The following is a 27,649-nucleotide window of genomic DNA, read 5'->3' as shown; positions in this document are numbered from 1 at the left end:
ACACCAGGCCCTGCTCTGCCTGTACACGCCCAACTCCGCCGCTGACCCGCGAGCATACGCGGGTCGCTTGCACTTGAAGCAAGTTGTGTGACAATTAGAGGTGCTGATTACAGCTTTCCAATGATGGGCAATTAATAAACCACTGATACTAAGGGGTGAAAATGCATGGAAGTGGAAGTTTTTCTGGCTGCTTACAAATCAGTAGAAATACAGCACAGAAATACACAATTATGACATGAAAAGACAGTTGGTGGTGTTAAATGACACGTTTATTTCCATGGTCACTCGCAATGAGTCACATCTAATGAGCAAACAACTTGACATTTTATTACAAACATGCGCAACATATAACGATGTGCAAGCCATATGCTTTACTTTTGTATTCTGCCCCATGCAAACATAACCCAACATACAACCAATGTGAAAGCCAGTTGCCTAGCATTACAGTGGTTGTTTTGAAATTCATTTGAGGGTCATCAGTTTTCTCTGTTTAGCATGCACCTGCTTTCTGGTGAGGACATCATTTCTAGCAGCTGCATAGTTTTTTAGCAATGTGTTGATGGCAGGCTTCACTATATTGTGACGAACTAGATCTGGACAGTGACCATTTGCACAAACATCAACATCTTCCCTATCAGCCAGCAGAAACTTCATGATGCTTAGTAGAACCAGCCTCTGGTTACTTTCAGCATGAAATAAATGCTCGCACTCCTTGGCTGTCACTTGCTCCAAAACAATCTTTGTACATAATACCGTATGCACAACAAATGGCTGAGGAAATTTCAGACCCCCTCTGCTCATATCATCGATTAGAACATGGTCACTTGGCTGAAGTTCTCTCTCTCTGATTGTGAGCTGCAGTAAACAGTCATCACAAGGCTGACGCCGTAGCGCAGCATGTGCACAGAAACCTGCTATATATACTATAGCTGGCATGTCCTTTCGCGGTTTCTTTATTTCAGCGTCAGATAAACAAACCTTGTATTTTTTAATTAGAGCTTCAGGGCATGGCTCTGGCTCGTTCTCTTCCTTAGATGAATCAGTGAAATCTTTCAACAGTAGTGTGTTTTGGATGCGTATCTTTGTTTCCGCTTCAAACACTTCAGTTATTGAGACATTGTAATGCGAACCACACAATCGTCTGTACTTTCCAAACCTTGCCTCAAGTGCATCAGTTTGAAACTTCCCCAAAAGAACATATTTAAAACCAAGTTCATCCAGGCAGTATCGTGCTACTTCTATTAATGCGTACGTTGACTGTCTCAGAGTGGAATGGGTCTCATTGGTAAGCGTGCCTGTCTGCATGCCTCTCGATTTCCAGTTGTCAAGCCAAGTAGCAAATTTATCTAAGAATTCGATCTGCTTGCAACTCATTGCACTTATTGGTTCTTGCCAAGGATCGCGCAGTCTCCATCCCTTTTGGGGAGTTTTTACGTTTACTATGTTCCACCACCTTAAAACAAGGTCGATAAATTCAGCCGTTTCTTCAGGGAGAATTAGCTTCAGCTCAGTTCCTCTAAGCCGTAAAGCTGACGAGACGAAGCTGCTAAAGATTTTCATAGCGAGCTTCACGTTCTGTCGCTCAAGGTTCGTGGGGTTCAGTGATTTATAAGTGAGGCCATACGCAACCTTAACAACACTGTCTTGTTCAGCTTCGTAGAGCTTCTTTAGCGAAGTGAATGAAGCCCCTTGCATTTTTACACCCTGTTCTTGTTCACTTTCAAAAGGTGGAAAATACAGGCACTTGTCACAGGTCTTTTGGTTTAACCAGTTATTGCGAATGCACTTGAGCAAATGAACTGTGTCAATTATATGAAATAAAGGCAGCTGCTGTTGTGCTGGATGGGGGTATACAATTAGTGGCTTATGATTTCGACCAAACAATGACATTACCTTCCTGTTAATAGAGTTGTTGTCGGTAATGACGGCAACTACATGAAGACCAGCATCTTCCAAGTTCATAATTACTCCTCGCAGAACACGATGAAGTTCCTCTGCAGTTATCCTAGACACAGGAAGTATGTGTGCAACATCTTTGTATGATGACAGTAATGACTGTACCATAAAGACGTGAGCTGTTTTTGCTGGCTCGGCACAGTTAGCAGCAGCTCCTGTAAAACGACCCCCTTTATATTCGAAAAACTGCTGAAGGTGTATTTCGTCCATCATCAGTACAATGTTCCTTTCATGAGGATTAAGCAAACCAGCTCGTCTTTTCATGTACCTCAAGAAGCCTTCTTCAGTTTGCTCTTTTGATGGACTCACATCTTGAGCTGCACAAACTCTCTTAATAGTTGTAGCGTGAGGCAACACCACTTTACCACTGCTTCGAAGAAAGTTATACGCATGGGGTGAAATTGTGTGGAACACAGCAGACAAAACTAATAGTTCAGCTGAATACCTGCAACCATTGTTTTTCTTCCCCATGAGTTCAAACTGCTCTTTCAGGAAAAATAATGCGTCTGCCCTTTCATGCTCTGTTATCTCGTCATCAGAAATATCATCAAGGAGAGCAACAATCAGTTTGAGCGCAGCACTCACTCTGTCCTGTTTTTGATGGCTTCGATCAGTGCAGTATCCCTGCACATTGTCTAGAAGTCTCTCCAAGACACGAGAATCGAGAACTTGACCAGGGATTTCAAGCTCTTCATTTGATGCCAGCTGCACATGTTTCCAAAACACGCGAACACACATATCGGCTGACACTGTCACTGATGCCAGGAGCTCTGGCGCTTGTGTTGTTGGCTCAAGGTGAGCAAATATTATGCACTTATCACAACACACATTCGTCCAATAATCTTTTTGATGCAGACGTTGGAGACGTGCAGAAATGTCTTCCAAGCTCTGTATCTTATTCATTACTTCTTCCATCTCGAAAGCTGCTGCTGATTGTTGAATGGCTTCTTGGAGTTGTGCATTTTCGTTCCGTCTGCGCTTCACCTCAGGTTCTTCTCGTGACTGTCTTGTAGCGGACAGGTAACTTGGGCAGTCAGGAAAGAGAGTCGGAACTGCGTCAGACGTTATCCGAGTTATCTTCATAGGCACTTCTATAGTTCGTCCGTCGACATCCGTGTAAGTTGAAGTTGTGCGCAGGTGCTCAGGCTTGAAATGCCGTTCACAAACCTGTACATATGACAGCAAAAAAAGCGCTGTTAGCAAATAATGCATAATAATATGCATGCATGCCAATATCGGCCTGGCATGACCGCTAGTTTTGTAGATTTTGTCTGTAAAACATGACCCTAGCGCTCATTGAGGTGTCCGTACGTACGCAAACTCTACTCGCTCTTAGTGCCGATTCCAAAGTGTGATCACCCCAAACAAAGCAAAGACGGGCATGAGAAAAGTTACCGCAGCAAACATTTAACTCATCGTGCAGTGTAACGCTTGAGTGGCTTCTCGCATATGTCCACACCACTCTTCTGTAAAGAACAGCTCAGCATGAATGAGAATAGAAGAAAAGTCGCTGCTTGCCTTAGGATCCTTCAGGGTCGACACGTCGACATCATCTCTCCGCACGGCACGCTGCCAAAGCGATTTTCGTGTGGGATCACTCGGAAAAGAAAGCAGCCGCACCTTGGGCCCATTATCGTATCCGCCTCTGCAATTTGGCACGCAACAGCGACCCATATTTGCACATGCACGCCAAACGCACGTGGCGCGGAAGACGGACGACTGATGCCTCGCTTGCTCACACAACAACAACAAAAAAAAAACTCTTTCAGCGCCACCTATCGATAAACGAAAAAACTTCCGGCAAAGCGATGAAACGCGCTGCGCAGAGAATGTGGCGAGGTCGGCTAGGTGGCGCTCGCTTCGCCCGAGTGGCCCTCACTGAGCCGTCCGAGGGAGCAGCGCCTCCGCTGGCTCGAGGGATTTTTGCGCCGGCCAGGTCAGGGCAAGGTGGGGTGACGTCAGAGGGTTTGCCGGAGAGAGTGAACAGGCCTGCTAGTAGTCTAGGTGGCTTTGATGCAACGCGTCGTCCCGTCGGTCTCGTCCTCCTTTCCCCCCTCTCCTTCCTTCGCCCTGGTAATGAAAGAACCGGCCATCAGCGTTGCTTTTAAAGTGAATTCTTGCACATAACTGTGTCTAAGCCATTGAAACTTATGGAAATCACAAAATAAAAATGCTTTTTTTCAAATCCATACATAAAAAATGCAACAAAAGAAATCAACCGCCGCTACAAATGCCACCTGGTGCCACGCTACACAAGCAAAGCCTGAACAGGCTGCTACGTTGGGCACGGGGCGGCGCTAGCCACGCGCTAACCGTCGCTATCATCATCATCGCTAAGTTCGCTTGGTCGCGGTGATCCCAGGCGTTCGTGTAGCTGTTGGCTCCGTACAATACTAATATTCACTAATATAGTGCATTTATTTGGTCGAATTTTCCTTAAAAGTGCAAAAAGTAATGACTGATCAGCTTTGCGAGTTCGTTACATCAAGGTTAACTGCCGCAACGTTTTCGTTACATCGAGGTCAAAAATACATGGGCTTCAATGGGGGCGGCGTTAGGGAATTCAAAAATTTCGTTAAATCCAGGAATTCGTTACATAGAGGTTCGTTACATCCAGGTTTAACTATTTGCATCATCCCGAATCGTAATGTATTGTATATATAACACACTCTGGCCAGGACATGTTTAAAATTCGTATTAGCCATAATCGCATTATCGAGATTCTAAGGTATTTATTAGGTGTCATATACCAAGAATGTTGTAAGAATCTGTAACTCTATTTGTACTGCTGAAAAAGTAGGAACCTCGACTAAACGAAGTTCCTGATATAACGAATTTCGGCTGCATGTATGATTGGTTCTAGGGCGATGTTGAGGACTGTTGGATTCAAGCTCTGGGATCCAGACTTGCTAACCTAGCTTGAGTCACTGGAGTCGCCATACTGCGTGACGCTTGTCATAGTGGTGTTTCCGTCTTTCTCTGGTCCATGCATCTCTTGAGTGCCATTCCTGCAGGTTCAGTTTTGCTGGCTGAAGCTGGTTTGTACATCAAGGTATAGAGTCCAGTGCCTACTACTCATTAGTTGTGTAGGGCTATAATTGGCCGAGGTGTGTGTCTGCAGTTCAGCAGGGCCAAAAATGCATCTTTTGCCTTGTTGAGCATGACCTTGACCGTTTTGACAGCCCTTTCCACTTCTGCATTCTATTCTGGGTGATGCGTTTTGTTGAGTTTTATGGCACATAACCAAATGAAGGCTATTGTTCATGCACAGGTGATCCAACTGAACTCGTAGGAAACTGCAAAAATGACAATACTTGGAGCACTTAAATTGTGGATCACTATCGCTGACCACTGAGGATGGCTGTGGTGGTGGCGTAGGTGCGCACATAGGCAGGTGGTGGCATTGCGAGAGACGGCCACATATGGCTTCTGCCTACCGGACAGTGTTCTGGCTTGTGGCCTAAGGCATACGCGATCATAAATGTCCCGAGCCACTCACAAATCGAAGTGGGCCCCAAGGACACGTCAAGCCGCTGGTCCGGAGCATTGGCTTGTCAGATGACAGGTCGGCAGTCATCCATGCGGAGGAGCGCCCACGACGGCAGTGAACTGAAGCCGTCGCATTGCCGCGGCACAGCACAGCACCACGGGTCTCACGCAGTCAGCCAGCCAACCGAGTAACACCCGCTGCATTCGAACACTGTACACGTCACCCCCGCACTACCACGCACATTCCACGTCGTCATCTTCGCCACGCCGGCCACTGCAGCAGCGCCACCACCAAAATGGCACACCATTCGTGGTAAAAACACTTCAGGTGCTCAGTTACTGGTGCTGCACTTGTACCTTTGTCCAAGAGAGAGAGCTCAGTGTATACCTTGAAAAGTAATCGATGATCGACAGCTGCGTGCTTTTTTTGCCACTAAAAAACGTTGTTGCAGCCTTCTGCCACAAGAGTTCCGGAGTGTCTCAAAGTATCATTGGTTCTGAAAACTGTGTTTGGAACTTTGCACACACTGCACGGCTCTTTATCAGTTCTGCTAGTGCACTGCTCGCACCTGGCCACTAAGTAGATTCTCTGGTGTTTGTGCGACGTCTTGCTATGCCTTGTTGTCCTTCATGGATGTGTTAAAGCGTCTCCCTTTGACGGTTTTTTTTGCGAGGACAATTCGGTTTGCCATCAGCAGCAGTCCATTACACACAGTCAATGAATCCTATAATGTCCAACATGGCCTCATATCAGCTGGCAGCCTTTCCTTGGGTGGCCAACTCTGCTCCACCGTCTTGATCAATGCCTGGCACTCGGGTCCTTCGGCTTTCTTCGCCACGATCATGTATTTGTTTGCTGTCCTAGCTAGATTATCGCTGAGAATGGCGCCCAAGAACTTATCGGCATGGACGATAGCCAGCTCGTTAGCCTCGCTGCCTGTTTCTATGCAACAGACAATGTCAAAGTGTCCCTTTTGTGACAAAAAACTTACTTCTCATTTCTTGCTAGGCCTTTTGACAGTTTGTGAGCATCATGGCTGCAGTAGCATGTTCGGTGCTTGGACATGGACTGCACGAACTTTTGACTCGATCTCTGACTTTAATGTTCCTTGCTTGCTTCGGCTTGGTGTGGCTTTCTTCCTTTAACTGCATCAACTCCCGCTGTTGCTGTTTCGGTTTGGGATTTGAGTTCGGCTTGCTGCTTTTTTACTTTCTCAGTTGTCCTGGCACTTGAAATTTGCAAGCTCGTCAATGGCTTCTCCCATTTCCTGGTTGTGGCGATTGAAATGTTTGAAATGAGCACTTTCGTATACCACATTTTTCATGTTCATGAAGTGCCCTTGGAGCTTAGCTTTGACGGCTTCAAATTTCTCAAGCTCTGCGTCCGTGGCATTAAGTGACTGCAGAATTTCTCGCAGTTTTTCGGCCGATTGCGTAGTGTTTTTACTTGAACTTTGCCGTCCCTTTCCTAAAGTTCTGTAGCATAGCTGAAGTCCTCGAACTCTTCTGTCCAAGCCGGCCAGTTGGTGAAGTTGGTGAAATCGAAAGGCTGTGGAGGGTTATGACTCGGCATCATGCTGCATCGACACTTCCGATGTTTCCTGTCGTCCCTCTACTGTGTGTGCTTTCGGTCCCCTTGTGACCGTTTGTCCGGTTAGGTGTTTAGGCCTCCCATTACGGGAGCCCAACTTCTGACACCATGTCAGGTCGAGAGTCAGGACAAAGAATGCTTTATTAGCGCCGAATGCTTCCCGCGCTCCAAATTCATGACACTGTTACCATCGTTTCCGCTTGTGGAAGCCTGCTTTTATTATGGTAGTCAGGAACCCATTTCTATTATGCTTTTACTGTGAGAGGCAGCACCTGTTGCCAATATGCCAATATGGTTTTGATGCTTTTAAATTGAATAATGGATGTGCTGTAGCCATGAGTCTGGAAATGAGGCCATATACTTCCAGTCTAGGTTGGGACACCCCATGGCCTCATTTTCAGTTCATGTGCGAGCTAACTTTCAGGAGGTTAATTAGCAGAACATTTGCAGCTTGGTACTGAGCAGATCTGCCACGCTGCTTTGAATCCTATCATCCATGTATTTTGCAAAACATTTGAGCCATTAGACTTTTTTATTTTGCAGCAAGAAGAAATCAGATTACATTTTGAGAGTGGCCTGGAAAGCCTTGCTGCATTGGGCGATTAGCAGGCGCACCTTGTATGTTCTGTCATAGTCCAGATCACCTCTCTCTTGCTGGCACTGGTTGTTCATGAAGTGCAGAGCACTTCGAATTTCTTCAAATCGATACAGTGGCTTAACATTGGCTATATGTGCCACGCCAAGATCTGGTTGACTCTACCAGTAACTAACTCCTGATAGTTGGGAGTGACAAAGGCACTAAGGGAAATGAATGAGAGAGAGGGAGAAAACTCAGCGGAAACGCGTTGTTGGTGCTAGTTATGCCAGTCGTGGGACGTTGCGGGCACAACCACCACCTGGGTCTTTCCAGTTCTCTTGTCTCCCTCTCTAGTGAGGAGTCATTGCCCTCACTTACGACCGGTTTTCTCTTTTTCCCGAGGAGGCATGGCTCGCCTCCGTGCTACACGTTATACGACCGGAGATGTGAGTGTCTTTGGGAAAGACGCACCTCCCAGCGCCCGGCGCGGCGTTCAGACTATCGACTGGCCGGCGAAACTGGAGTTCGATATGCTATGCACCTGACCTATGCTTTTACATAGCATTTTCAGGGAAATAATCTTTGTGTTCGATATAGCCAAGAATTCAAAATATGCGGGTTCGATATATCCAAGTTCGACTGTGTTTATTTGTTTATTTTGTTTATTTGAAAGTACAGCAGGCGTATGGTTTGCGTCATGCAGAAAGACAGTTTGCAGGGACATCACTGTCATCTTCCAACTCTCTGGTGTCTACTTCGCCATCTTCACCACTCGCGAACGGAATCAACCTTGCCTTTTTGAACCCAGCTACAACAGTTCTTGCTGAAATTGGGTCCCAGGTGTCAGAGACCCATTTGGCAACTTCTCCAAATGTCGTGCATCTCATGCGACTTGTTTTTATGAAGCTGTGGTCTCCGTCTGACATCCACGACACCACAAACGTCGCAGAACCACCTTAAAACTGCGGTTGACAGAAATGTCAAGTGGCTGGAGCATCTTCGTCATGCCGCTGGGAATGACCACTGGGCATGGTAAAAAACAGCGCAGTGACGACGGACATGTACGAAAAAAGAAGACAGACAAGCGCTGACCACTGGGACGCAGTTCTTTGCACTAATCTTTCTTTTAATGAAATTCTTTATGTGCGCCCGCATGCTGTCCCTCATGAGCATACCCTTCTTCGCGTGTAAAAATCCGTGAGGTCGACACGAAAAACAATGATCGAGCCACACACTCATCATGTCTTGATCCATCCATCCTTTGGCGTTGGCCTCCACCAACACAGCCAGAGGAAATGCACACTTGGGGTAGCGTCTTCCGCTTAAAAATTAACATCAAAGGCAACTTTGTACCGTCCGCGCAATTGGCAAGAACGGTAAAGTGCGACTTTTCGTGACCGGTTGTCTTCACTGTTATAGTCTTCTCTCCTTTCTCGGCAACGCTCCTCCTGAGGGGAATATCAAATGTAAGCAGGACTTTGTCCATGTTCACAGTGTGGCTAGCGTCGATTTCGTTGCTCAAAATTTCTTTTCTCACAAACGCACTGAAGTTCTCCAGTTATTCTTGAAAGTCTTTGGAGAGCTGCTGGCAGATGGTCATCCGAGCTCGTATCACCAACTTATTACGCCGCATGAAGCGGAAGCACCATGACGGACCGCCCTTGAATCCAACAGCGTTTATCTCTGTTGCAAGGGTCTTCGCTTTCAGACGGAGCTGCACTGTTGACAGCCCCCTGCCTTCAGCTCGTTGCTCGAGGACCTACGCACATAGACGATCCTCGAGCTCCGGCCAGCGTGCCTTGTTGCAGCTCTTGGCCTTCTTAGTTGACTTCATTGTTTGGAGCACATTGGTGGCTTTACGCCAGTTCCTAATCATTTTTTCACTGACATCAGACTATCTTCCCTGCAGCCCGATTGCCGTGCTCCTGAGCAAATTCAACTGCACACAGCTTCAATTTTGCGTCATAACTTTTTCGCCTCGCAGGAGGCGTCATGGCAAGCGAAACGACAGATGCGAAGCACGCCTCAGTCAAGATCTCGTTGACCTTGCCGCAACTGTCAGCGAAAAGGCGATATCATGGCAGCGATGGCAGAAAGACGTCCGGAAGTGACGCACACAAAAGCGGCTTGAAAATGGTTGAAAGTTGAAACGGTAGAAAGGCTGCAACTTGTTACTGACAAGCTTCGATTTTAAAAATATGAACACATTTAACTCTTTAGCTAAAATCATAAGAATGTGTCAGCGGCATTTCGTTTTTGGTAGCCAATCTGATGTTACTTTGAGAGTTTCTTCCGAAATGCAGTTACTGTGCGCGGCAGAAAGTGGCGCGCGGTTGTGGCGGGTAATTCTCCTGGTCAGGGATCATGCCGTGCGCCCGCCGTTATCTTGCAATTTAATAATTGCAAGTTGCTGGATTTAATGTCCCAAAGTGACATATAGGCTATAAGGGACGCGGTAGTGGTAGGCTACGCATTTAGACTGCCTGGGGCGCTGACATCGCGAAGCACATCCTTAGCAGCAAGCAAGCACCTTTTCGGGCGCGGCCGCAACGGCTCACATTTATTCCATATATAAGTCGCACCAGTGTATAAGAAGCACCGACGAAAATTACAGACAAAAACACGACTTATACACCGGAAAAGACGGTAAACTGTTTTTTACACGAGATTCGCAAGAGAACAGTCTTATCTAGGTTCAGCTCCTTGTCCCATTTAACACACCATTGATGAACAGCTAGCAACAAGTTTTGTAAGATGCAGTGAACATTTTGATCATTTATGCTCTTAAAAAGAATGCAGTCACCTGCAAAAAGCATGACAGTCATTTTCAGAAATAGCAGTGGCCCTAAGATGGCCCTAAGTGGTTTCGCTAGTTTCAGGCACACCTGACGCACTTCAGATTTGCAGGCATTAACCTCTACCTACTGTGCCCTGTGTTTGAGGTTAACTTTAATCTAACAAGGTTGCTGGAGACACCAATACTTTCTAGTTTATAAATAAGTTTGCTGTTCAGAACGATTTCAGGTGCTTTGTGGAAGTCTAAAATAAGTACATCAATTTGCCCTGATTTATCAAGCACTACTGTGAGATCATTAACTGGTGTAATTAACTGCATCACAATGGACATTCCTTTTCAAAGCGAACGGGGAGCTGCTTACAGTTTTTGAAACAGCGCGGTGCCCTTGCTTTGCCGATCACAAAGGGCTGGAGCTTTTGAGAGCCGTCCATGTTAGCAGCGAGCAGAACGCTCACGCGGACTTTGCTCATCTTGGCCCCGTGACACGTGCTGCCCTGGACGTCGAGCGTCTTGCTGGGCAGGATCTGCCAAAACAACCCGGTCTCTGGTGTTGAAGATTTTCGCAGGTGAAAACTTCGCGCAAATTTCCGGCCATTCCTGTGAAATCCACTGCTGGTTATCCTGGCTGATGACGGCTCCGCTTTCCCCAGAAATGGTTTTGCCAACTATCTTATGGCGGTTCTTAAACCTCTGCAGCCACCCTATGTTGTCGGCGAAGTTGTCATCACCGAGTGCAGCGGCAAACCATTTGGCTCTAGCCATTAGCATTAGCCCATCCACCGGAATGTTCTTAGCCCGCACCTCTAAAAACCACGCATAGAGAGCCTTTTCAACTTTCTCGTGGGCAGGAGGGCGCACACGACAAGCTCCCGACGTTCGTTGCTCCGCCGCTTTCGACTTTGTCTGCCTTGTTTTTTAACAAAGTGCTTAGAGTGCTCCGAGGAATCCCGAAGTCGTCTGCCACCGTCGCACTTTTCTCGCCCGCCTCAACACGCTGAATGGCTTTCAGCTTTGTCGCAAAGTCCAGGTTCTTGCGCTTCTTGACGCTGCTTGTGCTTGCTGCGGCCATTGCTTCCGCGTCAGCTCACCACGATCCAGTCGCACGTGTCGTGAGACGCACGCAAAACAATAATGAACACGAAACTCAAGAACGCGCACAAAACACATGAATTCACGTGCGCAGCCTCCGCCAACAAAGCGCTCGCGATGGCCACCTCCGAGGGCGACAGCGACGTACGAAAGGCACGAGCTGTGGTTGGCTGAGCAAAACTCGTGAAAAAGCAACAAGAAAAAAAAGGCAAAAAGAGGAGTCTGCCGGCGCCTTTGTTCCTGGCTACCTTTTCCGAGCCGATCACTATGGTTACGCGGGGGAAGGATGAGAGACATTGGGAGAAAAAAAAAAAAGCTGTTCCGCGAGTCGGAGAGCGTGCGCAGCGGGAGTACAGTCCGAGCATCCCTCCCCCTCGCTCTCACATTTTCCGAGCCTTTCGGAGGAGGCGCGGAGCTCGCGGGTGCAGCGAGTGCCGAGATCGCGCGGCGTTCTATATATCCAATGGCGGGTAAAAATATCGTTCGATATAAACATACGAATTTCTATACTTTTACACAGAATTTTCAAGGGGATAATTTACGAGCTCGATACAGACAATAATTCGATATATGTAGGTTCGATATATCCGTGTTCCACTGTATGTGAAAAAGCCCGCCAGGCGACATTTAAAACATTTGAGCTCACGACTGTGTAAAATTCAGGTTCCGTCTTCTATTCTCCCAGATTGGGCACACCCACCAACGCCTTGGTGTCGGCAGGCTCTCCAACAACTTCTTCTTGAGGAGTATTCCTTGAGTAGCAGCAGCCAGTGATTTTCATGCTCGAAGGAAGAGGAAAGTGCCGGCATGTTGATGTCTTCTGCTTCACAGGCGCTCTCTGGGCCCATCAGAAGGAGTATATATTTTTTTTTGAAGAGGTAGTACTCCTCGAGGATCACAATGTGGAAACCTTGAGGATCAAGAGTACGAACTGACGCCATTGCCAAATTGCCAAAAAAATTAAGGAACGAGCCTGGGCTAGCTCAAGCGTTATATGAACATCTTGCCCTTGGTGGCTCATGCTATTTTCATGTCACGTAGTGGTGATGGCAGTCGAAGCAGCGAGGAAGACGGACGAAAGGGTCTTCTAAATGAAAACTGTTTATTGGGCTGACTTGCACCCAAAATGGACTGAATCACTCAGCGGCGGCGAAGCGACAAGCGTGCTCGGCGGTCGTCGGAACAGAATGCCCGCCGCTGTCGGCCGTGCTCAATTTAAAGCTGATAGTGAACTTTTGAGATAAAGCATGCAAAGTTACTAGAACATTCTGGAACAACGTAGAATCAGCTCTGCCTGGCTGCGATCAATCGAGATAAATCTAGTCGCGTCTTGCGTCACAAAGAAAGTGATAAGGTGGTGTGGCGGCAGATTTGAAAAACGAACAAACACTTCAAATATTCGCGGCATTACTCCCCTCTCAAAGAAGCATCGACTCGATGCATTAGAACAAATAACGCGACTAGTAAGAAAAAAAAACGGATTTTGCGAAAATAGAGCATGGAAATGCATCGGCCTTTAGCGTGCATAATACGGCTTCAGACGGACTACATGGACAACTTCTGGTCGTACACGGCGTCGCTGGGATGCAGTCATTGCGTCAGGGATGTCTTCATAATCCAGTTCACCTAGCCGACGAAGTACCTTGTACGGGCCGAAGTAGCGGCGCAAAAGCTTTTCACTCAATCCACGGCGGTGAATGGGCGTCTACACCCAGACTTGGTCTCTTGGCTTGTATTCCGCATTGCGTCTTCATAGGTTGTAGCATCTGGCGTTGGACTGCTGCTGATCTTTGATCCGTAATCGGGCAAGCCTTCGAGCTTCTGCGCGTTGAAGGTAGGCGGCAACATCGACGTTCCCTTCTGTAACGTTGGGCAGCATGGCGTCTAGCGTGGTCGGGGCCTCCCTGCCATGGACGAGTCTAAAAGGCATCATCTGGGTGGTCTCCTGCACTGCGGTGTTGTAGGCGAAGACGACGTAAGGCAGGATGACATCCCAGGTTATGTGTTCGGCATCGACATACATGGCGAGCATATCGGCGATGGTTTCGTTCAGGCACTCGGTCAGTCCGTTGGTCTGCGGATGGTATGCAGTTGTCCTCCGGTGGCTGGTTTGGCTGTAGTGCAGGATGGCTTGCGTTAGTTCCGCCATGAATGCTGTTCTTCTGTCCGTGATGAGCACATCAGGGGCGCCGTGTCGAAGAAGAATGCACTCCACGAAGAATTTGGCGACTTCTGCTGCTGTTCCATTCGGTAGGGCTTTCGCCTCGGCGTAGCGGGTCAGGTAGTCGGTCGCTATGATGATCCACTTATTTTCAGATGTTGACGTTGGAAAAGGGCCAAGCAAGTCCATGCCGATCTGCTGAAAGGGCCTTGAGGGAGGTTCAATGGGGTTCAGAAATCTTGCTGGTCGTGTGGAAGGAGTCTTTCGTTGCTGACAATTTCGGCAGGTTTTCACATAATGTGCGACATCGGCAGACAGTCAGGGCCAGTAATACTTGTCTTGAATGTGGCGGAGTGTGCGAGTAAACCCGAGATGTCCAGCTGTCAGCTCGTCGTGTGAAGCCTGTGGAACTTCTTCGCGAAGACAAGTAGGTACAACAAGGAGGTAGGCTGTTTTTCTTGCTGTAAAGTTCTTCACAAGGACCTCATTCTGCACACAGAAGGAAGACAGTCCTCGCTTGAATGAAGCGGGGGGGTGAAGAAAACTTGCCTTCCAGGTACTCGATGAGGCCTTTTACGTCGGGGTCCGAGCGTTGCTGCTGAGCAAAAGAGCTAGGGCTGATGGGTCCCAGGAAGCCGTCCTCATCGTCGTCCGGTGGCGGTGCATCTACAGGGGCTCGTGAGAGGCAATCGGCGTCAGAGTGCTTGCGTCCGTACTTGTAAACGACGGTGACGTCAAACTCCTGGAGACGCAGACTCCATCGAGCGAGTTGGCCAGAGGGGTCCTTCAAATTGGCAAGCCAGCAGAGTGCGTGGTGGTCGCTGACCACCTTGAACGGTCGTCCATAAAGGTAGGGGCGGAATTTCGACGTAGCCCAGATGATGGCAAGGCACTCCTCAGACATGACATGAAAGTTACTAGAACATTCCGGAACAACGTAGAATCAGCTCTGCCTGGCTGCGATCAATCGAGATAAATCTAGTCGCTTCTTGCGTCGCAAAGAAAGTGATAAGGTGGTGTGGCGGCAGATTTGAAAAACGAACAAACACTACAAATATTAGCGGCAATATCAACGTCTTGGCCTTGGTGGCTCATGCTATTTTCATGTCCCAATTATTTCTTTCAGCGCACCAACCTACTTTTTGAATAATTCAGAATTGTTTACTTTAATAAAAGCATACGAAATGTTACCTTGTATCTAAAAGTACTCATGAGTGCAACAACATAAACACATTTCATGTTCCATTACTGCCGCGTTTATTCACGGTTTGCATAAGCAGACATCTAGCAACCCTGCTGTTGCACCAAACGAATTCACAGGTTCTGCTTTGTATGGGGAAGGACTAAGCAGCATCAGAGGCGGCACCGAATTCGCAGTGTCAGAGCAGCGAAATTCGGAGCATGTGAAACGGGCCTAAGAAACTTGCATAAACTGCAGGAATTATTCATGTGGACGTAAACAATAGTGAAAAATCACATTTGTAAAGTTACCACTGCATGTTCGGCCCGAGGTGGTGTTGCACGTGGCAAACAATCCACAGAAATATCGGAAGCACTCCTTGTTTTGGTTTGCCGGGCACTAGCAGCACGATCGATCTTAAGTCCACAGTTTGAAGATGCCACTCGCAAAGAAAATACCTTTCTCTAATCCTGAAATGTGCATCTGCGACCAGGGTAATAAAATGAGGCGTACAAGCGTGTAGGACGGCTACAGCACGAAGTAGCAAAGTCCATCGGCTGGCACCATGCAATAAGTGCAGATTTCCAGATCCAGGCACTAAGGCACCCACTGCGAGCTCACCTGGAAGATGGCGTCGTCCAGAAGGCCACTGGAAAAGTATATTGGACCCTGCCGAGAACCTTTCCGAGTAGCTAATGTCATTGAAGAGCTGAAACTGTTGCAGCCTTAGTCTGCGTACTAAAGGTAGCAATGGAACCAACAATAGAATGCAATCAGTATGATGGTAAAGTAGAACAAGGATTCAAGTTTGGATTTGCTGGCTGTAAGCTAAGAGAATACGGTGAAAACTACTAACAAGCATTTGAGTACCGGCATCTGTTGGAAAACCTCTGTGAAGCTTGCAACAAAGTTACAAACTACTAACAAGCATTTGAGTACCAGCATCTGTTGTAAAGCCGCTGTGAAGCTTGCAACAAAGCAGCCACACTATAGGTCACTGTCTTGGTCAGAGTACTTAAAAGGCATCATCGCGCTTCGATTTACAGCGTTGTCTGGCACAACGCACATGACTTTGTATCCAATTTTTTCCAATCCGCGAATGACGTCTCCCAAAACCTTGTGCAGAAATTTCCCATTAGCCTTATGCATGGGTACAGTGTGTGCTACCTCCTTAAACTTGCACATGAGGTTGTGTACCATAAATACAAATGCACTGTTTGCTGCTTCTGCGTTGTTCAACGCGACTCCAGCGATGTTGCCTCCCTTGTAGTCAAAAGTGGGCTTTAGGTGAATTCCATCCACCATCAAAGTCATGTAGCTGTGCTGCTCATTCAACTCTGGTATCTTCTTGGCCATGTAGCGAAGGAATGTGCTGTCTTGCTGCTCTTATTCGGGGTTCATCCCGAGTGATGAACATATTGACCTTAATAGTCCTTGGGTGTGACATGATGATGCTGCCGTGACTGCGCATGTACTTGCATGCATAAGGCGATATTGTAAAAAGTATGCAGCAGTAAACCATGAAGTCAGCAGAGTAGCGCCATTGTTCTTTTTTTTTTGTAGACATTAGCTGCACTTGCTCGGTCAGTAGTTCAATGGTCGGATATTTTGCTCAGAAGAGAAATGACAGTCTCGCAGATGCTGATGTCTGAGCTTTGAGAACTTGATCTCACGGACTGTCAAACTCCTCGACTCCCTCAAGCAAATCCAACAGCCGTCGTTTGCTGTTGACCGCCGACAGAACTAGCACTTTGGAACCAAGCCGCTTCACTGGTGCTTTTGCGACGTTTATTGTCAGAGTTAGGTCGGTTTTTGTAACGGAGTATTTAATCCAAGGAGCCTGATCGTTACAAATGTGAGCCAAAATGATCTGTTCATTGCATTCGATGACATGCCAAAATGTCAGCTGCTTGCCTCAAACGAAGTTTGCCAAAGCTTTTATATCGCAAAGCTTGTATGCTTCGTCCTCATTCTGGGCAGTGATAACCGACTCCACGAGCACTTTCTCAAGGGCAGCGGCGTCTGAGCGCATTCGCTTGCTCTCTGGGTCCTTTCGTCTAGTCCCTTCTCTGGACAGGTAGCTTGGGCAATCGGGGAATACCGTCGGTGCAGCCTCAGGTCGAAGCCTGAAACGTGAGAGTGACACAGTCACTGTGCGTCAATATAGCTTGCTTCTCGAACGATGTCTTCAGCTTTAAAGTGATGCTCGTGCACCTGAACAATAGAAATATATCCTAATATAAGTAAACCTACTTGACATCGCGGGCTATTAGTGATGCGTTTATCCTTTACATGCCACAAATGAGTTTTAAGCAAGGCTTGCAACCCTAAGGGTAGAAGCAACCTGCTTGAAAATTAATAAGCATCAAAATTTTCTTACTCGAGTACGCTGACACGACCAAGTTTTCGCATGGAATTGCACTTATCCATGCTTTTCTTGCTTCGTCAGCTTTAGGGAACGAGAAGACGTGCACCTTGGGGCCTGTCTTGTAATCTCCATTGCACCGCGGAACACAACACTTCCCAGGCATTTCGCAGTTGGTTCTAATTCTGCACAGCCCTTTTCGGCACTCGTAACACGCGATGAACACCGATGTCAGTCACCGTTCATGCACAGAAATATTTGAGCAAACGATCACGTTTTTCAGCGACTACGTGGGTTGTAAATTTCATTGCAACGCGGCACACAACACCTCCCAGAAATTTTGCAGTTGGTTCTTATTCTGTACATCCCTATTCGGCACACATAACACTCAATAAACACCAATGTCAGTCGGCGCTGCGGTTTGCGCGTAGAAATAAAGATTCGAGCAAACAACCACGTTTTTCAGCGACGGCAAGAGGGATGCGCGTCCAAGCATGCCTCAGGCCCACTGCAGCCGCTGCCGTGCCCACACGATGGCCCCACAACGATGACGTTTGGTCACATGGCCACGAGAGCACCCCGGCCTGGAAGAATTCCTCTAGGTGTCGTTGCCGTAAGCCGAGGAGGGGGAAGTGGGTGAGGAGGAGCCGACCCCTGCTTAGCTGCTCACCTGAGTGTGTTGTTGCTGCGCCGGGGCCTGGCCTCTGGCAGCGCCACTTGGTTTGAGGGCGGGGAAGTGCTTGGCGTTGTCTCCGCTAAAGGGCGGTGGCGGTGCCTGCTTATTTTTCTTGTTTTTATTCTTTCGCTTCTCTCCCGTTGACTTTAGTCCGGGAGAGGAGGAGGCCGCGTTGGACCTCTCCTTCGCGCAAGCCGGTGGCGTGATTGCCGCATAGCGTGCCGCCATTGGCTCCGTTGGCGGGGGGACCTTGCCTCTTTCCAAGCGCTGGCTTCTCGGATACCCCATGTTGGGAGGGCTTGGCTCCGGCAAGATGAAGTCGGCGGAATTTAGCCGTGCAATCTTTCGAGCCCGTGGGGTGGGCTAGTCCTTAGATTGCACAAGTTGGGTTGGGTTGCACTCATGTGGCGCACGGCCGTCCTGCGTCCCAGTCACAGTTTGGCCGCAAAGGCGACACTTAGGTGAGTTCGCCGTGGGGCAAGTGTCCGCGCGGTGCCCCAAAGTACCACACTTCACTCGGGCCGGCACGGTTCACTTGTATTCTCGGGCAGGGGTTACTTCCTTCTTGTAGTGGACGTGCCGCGGGACCACCTTTCCCACAAAGGTGATCGCCGTGAGGGATGATTTTCCGAGGCGGCGAATGCTGGCAATCTGGCCACCTCGCCAGGCAAGTTGGGCGGTGAGCATTGCACTGGTTTCTTCGTCGGCGATGCCTTTGATGACTGCAGCACACGTCCCCGGTTTGTTTCAAATGCCCGTGTATGGGCAGGGTGCCTTTGCTTGTGGACAATTTGAATAGAAATGCCAAGGTGTGAGTTCAGGGCCTTGCCCAACTCACCCCATCGGAAGGTATTTCTTAGGTCGGCGGTGACCCTCGGTTCGATGATGACCACGTAGTCTTAAGGGTGCATCTGTGGCATAGGACGGGGCTTCCACTGACGGGACTTTTCTATGCGATGAGGCAGGCCCGTGCACAAGGGCTTGCTGCTTGGCTCTGGAGGCCGCCGATATGGCAGCTGCCATGTTAGAGCCAGCTCTGCCACGCCGGTTAACAAGTTGAAAAAGCTCCTCGTGCTTGAAACGTGCAGGTTCTGCACGAGTTACAGGTTGGGTAGCCGAAAGAGTCGTCCAGGCCATTTCGGAAGGGTCATAGTCCCTTAGAGGGGCTTGAGAAGCCATCTTGAGAGGTGGCGAGGGTTTCTGCGCCGCGGGAGCGACGCAGCAGCTACGCCTAGCGCCCGCTCCTTGCGGCAAAGTGAAAATTTTCTCTCACAAAGCGAAAATTGGGCTCACCTAATTAAATTTGGTGGCTGCAGAGTCCTGGTGATGTTAGGGTGGCCGCCAGGCGCGAGAACGCAAGCGGACGCATGCCGTATCGGCTCCATCAAGTGTCGCTATTTCTTGTGGCTATCAATGCAGCCTCTCTTGAAATTTGATCGAGTGGGTCCCTAACATCACAAGGAAATTAGGTTGCAACCAGGGAATAGCAGAAATCCGTTTCTTGATAATGTGCGGGTCAATTCTTTATTCTTTTAGTCTAGACGTTTTCCAATGGGAATCTCTGTAAGAAGTATGAAATTCGTTGGGTCTCTTTACCGTAGACGCTCCAACGGTACATCCCGCAAACAGTGCGGCTTTATGTACGCTTCTACAATGCTGGAAGCATACGTAACCGCTGATATGGAGCGGTGGAGCTTGCGAAGTCACATCACTTCGGCTTGCATCTCCCTGTTTAGATTGGTGAAGAGTGGAAGAGCATAGTCACGAAATTGGTAATAGTCTTGTTGACAGGTCTTTCAGCTTGTCCACGATGGAGTCGGCAGCTAGAAGTCGATCCTTGTGGTTTCGGTTCTCAAAAAATGCAATGAGAGCAGGGTACTGTTGAAAGAGCCATTCCACAACAGCGTGGAGGGAGAGCAAACGTGTTTGACGGGTGTAGAAGCTTGTGAGACTGCATTGCTAGGAGCTCCTGCACATGTCGATAAGCCACCGCTTGCTTGTATGATAGAAAGTATTTGTACAAGTCTAGGGCCAAGTGTGCGATTTGCCTGGGGAACGTCTGACTTGGGTATGATTCACGCAAGTGAAACGAGTTGCATAGGCACTCGATTACAGTCCGGGAATGTCACTCTTTAAGAGTAAAGACAGTGAGTTCATAGCTCCCCACATCACGTTAGTGCCATCAGAGGAAATTGCACATTAGCTTGTGCAGACCGCCAGTTTTCCATCCTGGACGCGAAGCAATGCCAAAAAAGCATCCATCATGACCCCATCTTCCTTAGAAACTCTTGCCACAAGAGTAAGGTGGTTCACTCCTGCTCTGTCTGTCGGCTCATCTGCGATGAGCAAACAAACCAATGTTCTCAATGAAGCGATCAAATTTTCACTGCCATCTTTTCCAGGCACTCCCTTGATTGCAGCAAACTTCGTTCTGCCATACATTTTTTTTCCGTGATGTTGGAATACGGCCACACCGATTTTAATAACAGAACGAGGTGGTCTATCTATCATAGCATGCGGAAGGTTGTGCTGAACAGCGAAAGCAGTCAACCTTATTTCCCTGTCCTTGACATGCTTTTCCATTTTCGAGTTTATGCTCATACAGTTCATGTCAAAAATAGTCTGTGCTTTCGCCATTCTTTCAACACATACTTGGGTTTTCTTGCTTGATGCGTGCTTTTCCAGTTCAGGTTTTCTCCAACGAAAAAACTAATTTTTAAACCCAACGTTTCAAAGCTGGCTCGGCTCCTTCATCAGGGGTGACTGGGGGCATTAGCTAGCGCCTTTAAGTGTGGAGGGGAGGCGGGGGTCAAAAGAATGAAAGCTGTGACGCGAAAGGCTTGGGGGAGGGGGAGGATGGGGGTTTAAGGCAGTTAGTCATGTTGTGGCACTGTGGGGAAGCGGTCAATGGCGACTTTTTTCCTTTGAGTTGCAGAGTGAAGTCCCTGGGCATATACTGGGGGCAGGTTTCCTTTTGTTTCGTCAAACTTTATTCTGTGGTCTGAGTCTTCGAAATGTTTGGCCACAGGATTGCGCTCTCTTGCGAAGTTGCGGACGTCGTTTTTATGTTGCCGAATTCTTTCTTTGAGATTTTTGGTTTCACCAATGTAGCTTGCATTACAGTCAGCACAAGGAATTTTGTAGACAATGCCTTGAATTGGTCATCACGTAAGCCTACCTTGCATCCAGCGGTGGTGTAGCAAAATAGGAAAACATATTTAGGAGCACCTTCTCAGGTAAAAGCAGCCCAGGAACAGCAACAAAGAAAGGAAAAGAGACGTTGGAGTTGCACTGAGCTGACATTTTAAGACGCATGGCAAAAAAAAAAACAGATCTCGGGTGAAAATATCCTTATGGGAATCTTAATGGTCCCAGCTCAAATGGTTTATTGGCCATTGCCAGTAGCTGCTGAGAGCAGCACCAATTGGTACCAGTAACTTGTGGGTCTAGTAGCTACTGCTCCCATTTGGATATGGGACTGAAAGGGCAAGAAAACATGTTTCCTTTATACCTTCTCACATTCCTTTCATTCAGTCAGTCGTTTGCTACGTTGTGTCTTAAGGGTATCGTGAACCTTCTCGCTGAGAATTCTATTGAAGCTCTTCAGCGTGGGGGCCACATCTTCAGATTTCATTTTCCCCCTGTGTTTCAGGGTCTCTATAATAGAAGATAAAAAGGTACTGGTATGTAGACCGAGTTAAAATGGCGAGCTGCTTGTGAAAATTAGTTTCTTGACAAACAGTAACATATGTCCCAACATTAAACTTGGCAAGGAGCAAGTTTCAGCTCGGATTCCACGTCACGCTGAACAAGAGTCTTGATATATACAAGGTTTACAGCGCTTGTTGGCAGGCAATTTTTTTAACTACATCTGGAAGGTAAATTTATTGCCCTTTAGTCATGTGCTTCCTCAAATTTTTTAGTATGTGGGGCACATCAGCAAAAAACCATAGCTCCGAACATGAAAACTAAGCCTTGAGTAGCTAAAATATCTTCCGGCAGGGAACCATTGATTGAAGGCAATGTAGGAGCGCTGAGAACACAGCAGCATGAGTGATCGTAAACGAGCTCAAGTGTAACTTGTATTTTATCAGTCATTAAGATGGCGTGACGTTCTTCGCGCTTCATGAGGTTAATATAGGAGAAAAGATTTAATGAACACCCTGTAACTATGACCTATCTTCAAAGCTATACCATATATGGAAATATTGCAGCAATTTTTACAGTTTAAAGAGAAGCAAAATAAGTGAACACAGCTTAGTTTCAATGTATATTCGCAGTAAATGACAGTGTTATTAATAGGACTCTTAATGACATTACTAATTCATCGCACTCAGTTACCTTTCACGCCTGACTGGCAGATTCAGAGCCGCAGCGCTTCTATATATGAGGCTTTAAATATAGTTATTTCGTATACCTTCATTCTAAGACACTCGATCATGTCTTGAAGAAACCCAGGCTGAAAACATAAAATTCTTCAGATGGCGTTGGAGTGTGCGTTCTGACGGAAACGGGAAACCATAAATGCTCAGTAGACTGTAGCCGTGGGACCCGCAGGACAGATGCAGCTTGAGTGACTTGACAAGTGTGTTGGTCTCCCAGCGCGCATCCCTTGGGCTGATCCAGTGACATCTTGTCGTCACTAAATAGATGTTTAATCTTCCGACTCCAGCCGTTCTCCTTCACTTTTAAGATATCTTCTCTTAGCAGCTCCTAGTTTCCTCTTTGAGTCTTCATGAAGGCGCTCCAGCTTGTGGGTTTCTCAGTAGGCACAGGCCACTACCCACTGCGGGTTCAAGCTTCGCGCGAGCCAAGGGCCCCGATCAGCCGTCACTACACGCAATAGTTAGGCACAGGCCACTACCCACCGCGGGTTCGACAAGAAACAGGCCTCCAAGTTCACAAAGGAGACGTTTATTGACGCCGTCCTCCAGCGGTACACACACACACTCAACAGTCACCCCATCCCGGGGCGCGCTCAGAGCAAGGCTCCGGTGCGCGCTCGGGGCAACAAGAGAAATGCGCGCCGCTAGCACGCCGCTGCAGGAGATTGTCCCCGCGACAGTGCTGTGATCTCTCTCGTGTCTGCCGTTGGGCCGTTTGCGAGAGAGAGTGGGCAGTCAACGCAAGGTGCGCCTGTCAGAGGTCATTGGACCCCTGGACAGGCTCGAGCCGCGGCGGATCGAGGACCCACGCTGGCGAGCTCGAGTATGAACTGGTCCGAACGGCAGAGGCCGGCCCGGACGAACAGCAACGTACGCACCTTACGCTGTCTCGGAGGGGGTCTCCCTCTGGGCCCCGCTCGGACGGTCGCGCGCTGCGCGACCACCCAAAACGGGTCCCAAATTCCGCCAAAAGTCACCAATGGCAAAGGCCCTTGGGAAGCTGGGGGCGGAGCTGCGGCCGAATGACAGCGATTAGACACCAGCCGTCTCTCCGCCGCCTGAGGCGGGAGAAAGGGTAAAAGAGCGACGCGGGATGCCGCGCAGACGCCACGGCGGGAATCTAGCAGGCTTCCCACATCCTCCTCTCCTTAAATGCCCTCCTACCCATCAGTGAAAGCTTGTGGCAAAATAAAAAAATAAAAAAAATTAATCCATATAAAACTAACACACTTCAGTTCCAGCCATAAACTCAAAAGACAAACAAACAAGAATAGAAAACAAACAACACTTGCATACGTTTCAAGGAGACAAAACTAAGTACACTGTACACTACACTGTACACTGTACACAAGGCCAGCTGACAGGTGGCCTGCTGCCTCATAATGTTCGGTGGCGCGGCCCATTGGGCCTATCGGCGGCCAACTCACGCTTTTGCTGTCTTCAGGGTCCCGGTGGACGATTTATTGACGGCGGTCCCATGTCCTCCACAAGGTCATCAAAGTTGAGCATGAGGACGTCGACGACGCTCGACAATCCCGATGAGGACCTGCAGCCCGACACCTCCTCGCCTGGAGTTTCCGATCCCGGTGTACCACTTGCCTAGCCGCCGCTAGGCGCCGGCACTCCAGGGGCCAACAGCGCGGCAAACGCTGGGCTGGCTTCCGCCCGCTGGCGGCACAGCGCCGCAAGCTCGACGGAAAGATCGCTCGCCGCCGTCAGTGCCGCCACACTCCGGCTCCCAGCGGCAGTCCGCCTCTTCACTCGTTGCTCCTCCTCCCGCCGCCTCAATTCCTACCTGTGCACTTGCCCCGTGAAATGTGCTTGAAAATAAATGGCCACCCGGCACATATGGCAGTAGCCAACGCCATCTGGCACAGGGAGCTCTGCTCCCGCCGACACGCGGTCGTGGTCCGCCACGGTGTGACCACAGAAGAACCATGGCACGCAGTCCAGCGGCACCCCGGTCTTCACCCGGCGCTGCTCCTTCCATGGTGTAACTGAAAAAAGGCCAGCGGCGGCTCCTGGCCGTCCAGGCACTTCCACACAGCGACGCTGCGTTTCTTGGGTGCCGGCCTGATCTGGGACGGTGACGCCGCCCCAACGACCGGTGATCCCGCACGCCCCTGTCGACGCCGACGAGTTTTTGGTTGACCCAGCTTCGCCGCCGCTCCACCGTTTAGCCCACCGCTGACCTTCTGCACTGGTGCCATGGCGGAGTCGTCGAGACAATTGGTGTTCGCTTACTGGTTTACTCGACGCAGCAGCAAGATTTGTAGGCACCGTCAGACTGCAGCGACCTTCGGCGGGAACCCCAACGGGAAAGGGTGCTATCCTTCCTGCCCCCCTCTCGGCATTGCCTTTGATCTTGGGAACACGCACATAACCCCAGGCACGCACCGGCACAGAAGCGGACATTGATCAGTGACAACGACCCGCTTGTCGGAATCGTCCCGAGGCGCCGTGGCAGGAATCAAGGGACACAGACGCACTCTTCACGCTCCCCATAGCCACACAAAAACCATGCCACGAGACACTCGCTCCTTAACGAGCAAACCACTCCCCAGCCGGAAGGGGAGACTTTCGCCAACCCCTCCGCTAACCAGCCGGTCCCGTGTTCGCGAGGAAGGCCGCACCTGTGGGGTCAGAACGTAAATGAAAAAAAGGCGCGCTGTACAAAAGAAGGCCATCTCTGCGCTACAAGAAAAGTGCAATTGCGAGTAGGCTGAAGTTTACATATGTACAAGTCTGGTTTAAAAAAACAACGCAAACGTATATTACATATGTACAGATCTCGGAACGTTAGAAGAAACAACGAATAAACTGGAAACAAAAACATGCTACAGGCTGACTAAAACAAACGACTAAATAACTGCACAAGCCTGGAACTGAGCATGCGGCAAACACACAAAAAAAAAGAAACCGCCGTGCTTCACCTGGGGTAGGGCCTGACGAGAAAGCTCGCCAGCTAGCTGAGGCTGCATGCCTTCGGTTGCGGAAAAGTCCGCCATCCGGCATCAATCACATAGGTGACCGTCGCCTCAGATTGTACCGGTGCTCGGTGCAGTTGCGTTCCACAGCACCAGTTGTGCCTTTGCGCTTGCTTGTGATACCAATGGGTACCGACGCAAACTCGTCAGACTGTGACGCCTAGGCCTTTAGGTCTGCGATGTGGGCACGGCTGGTTTGCCCCGTAAGGGGATCCTCCAACAGGTACGTGAGCGGCGAGCAGACTCTGACCACTCGGTACGGACCAAGCCACTTAGGAGCGAGCGAGGCTGAGAACCCCTTGCTCGCATCACTAAGAACGTGGTTGCGCTTCAGGACAAGATCACCCGCCTGAAAAGTCAGGCTGCGGTGCTTGCGGTCATACTGAGCCTTCTGTTGGGCTCTGGCTGCCGCCAAACTCTGCCTTGCTCTGTTGAGAGCCCGACCAAGCCGGTCCCGAAGCGTCGACGCATAAGCAGAGCAGTCTGCCCGCGTCTGCTCATCCCCGAGCTGGCTCTGCACGACGTTTGACATCGGATTCGCCAGCTCCCTCCCGAAATTGAGGAAGGCAGGAGAGAAACCAGTTGAGCGATTCTCAGCTGTTCGAATGGCGAACGCAAATTCGCTCAAATGGTCTGCCCAGTCCTTTTGACACTCGGCAAAGGCCGCCAGCATTGGCTTGAGCGTTCGGTTGATTCGCTCGGTCAAGTTGGACTGGGGATGGTAGGGTAAAGTGGTGTAGTGCTCAATTCCGAGGGAACGGCACGTGTTACCGAACACCCGAGCGGTGAAATAGGACGCATTATCCGTGATCAGTCTTTCCGGAAAGCCGAACCGACAGAACACTTCCTGGAGTTTATCCACCACCGCTCGTGCTGACACTTTCCAAAGCGGGTACAACTCGACCCATTTGGAAAAATGGTCAGCTACTACCATCAGGTGAATGAACCCCTGCTTACTCCTGGGGAAAGGCCCCATCAGATCGCAGGTGGCCATCGACCACGGACGCACACTGTCAATTGGTTTCATCATTCCGGGCGGCTTGCCGCCTCTTGACTTCACCGCTTGACAGACATGGCAGGAACGGCAGTAGCGGAAAATGTCACACTTCATGCCAGGCCACGTCACCGATTGACTCTGTTTTGCAAAAACTTTGGAGCCACTCAGGTGACCGGCCAGTGGTTCGTCACGAGAAAATCGCAACAGTGCGCCTCTCAGACTTTTGGGGATAACCACCTTGAACGGGTCAATGGACTTATCATCGGTGGCTATGTATTTCAGCACGAGCCCGTCATGGTCCAGCAAATATGAATCCCCCGGGGCTCGCCGCGACACACGCTGGCTTTTACCCCCTGCGCCCGCTACAATACAAGTAGCGTCCCGGCGCTCCGTCTCCCTGAGACCGGCGCTCATCTCGCGACACATGGAGTCATTTTGCTGGGCTTTCAGCAGCTCTTTCCGGCTGAAAATGATTCCAGTTACCCCAGAGGGGGGCCTGGTCTCGTCCCCCTTCAGGTTTGCAGCCAAAACTTCCGCTCGCGACGGCGTCTCCGAGGCGCTCACGCGGAGCCCTGCATTTCGCCCGCTTTGTGAAGCGCTGCTTGCCTGGTTAACGGAACGGGTTATACCCCTGTCACACGGGCACTCTAAAGGCACTTTGAACTAATGCTCCTTTACGCTCCCAAAGGAGCACTGTTTGAAGGGAGTTCGTCCGTGCTACACGGTCGCGGAACGACCTTCGCAAGAAGTTTTTAGCGCCCTCATCGGCGAAAAGCGTTAAAATTGCAAACCTCACTGCACATGTAAATACAGAAATGTCACATTTTTTTTTGTAAATTAGTTTTATAACCGTATTATGTTAAAGCAACAAACAACATGACCGACATGGCGGCATATTTACCGTGGCTACCGTGACGCTCGTATATCTGGAACGAGAGTGTGGCGTGGTGAGACCGCCACAAAATAAATGATCTTATATTTTAAAACACCACTAATCTTATGAAGTGAATTTATAAAATGAAAATTGAACGTTTCTTTTCTCAATTTATTTATGCTGTTAACTTGCTGGGAGAGAGAGTACTCCCTTGAAGCCTCAAAGGACGAACTCGAGCTGCCTTGTTTCGAAGCTCCTTTGAGCTAGGTGTTTTTTGGCGCGCCCGTGTGGCAGCGCGCGTTCGTCCTTAGAGTAATGGAGCATTAGTTCAAAGTACCTTTACAGTGTCCGTGTGACAGGGGTATTAGCCCGTTTGCGGGCTCCCCCTCCTTGCCGCCCGGCGGCTCGTCCGCTTTTTTCGCCCGCTCCGCCTGCTGGCGTCAAGGCGCCGCTGGCGAGTGGGGCACGGGATAGCGTGTCAGCTACCACGTTCGTGCTCCCCTTTCGATACTGCACCGAAAAGTC

The 27,649-nt window shown here is 49.2% G+C and overlaps 1 protein-coding gene and 1 pseudogene across 2 annotated transcripts in view; one reads left to right on the top strand and one right to left on the bottom strand.

Moving 5' to 3' along the window:
* LOC144128023 (uncharacterized) overlaps positions 1 to 27,649 on the top strand; it is a 185,909-nt gene that overhangs the window by 94,554 nt on the left and 63,706 nt on the right. The gene's annotated exons all lie outside the window — the stretch shown is intronic.
* Positions 15,828 to 17,371, bottom strand: LOC144127662 (uncharacterized; annotated as a pseudogene).

Source organism: Amblyomma americanum, chromosome 4 (assembly GCF_052857255.1).
Source record: "Amblyomma americanum isolate KBUSLIRL-KWMA chromosome 4, ASM5285725v1, whole genome shotgun sequence".
Taxonomy (NCBI): Eukaryota; Metazoa; Arthropoda; class Arachnida; order Ixodida; family Ixodidae; genus Amblyomma; species Amblyomma americanum.
The sequence above is the reverse complement of the archived record's forward strand: the minus strand, read 5'-3'. Positions and strand labels throughout refer to the sequence as shown.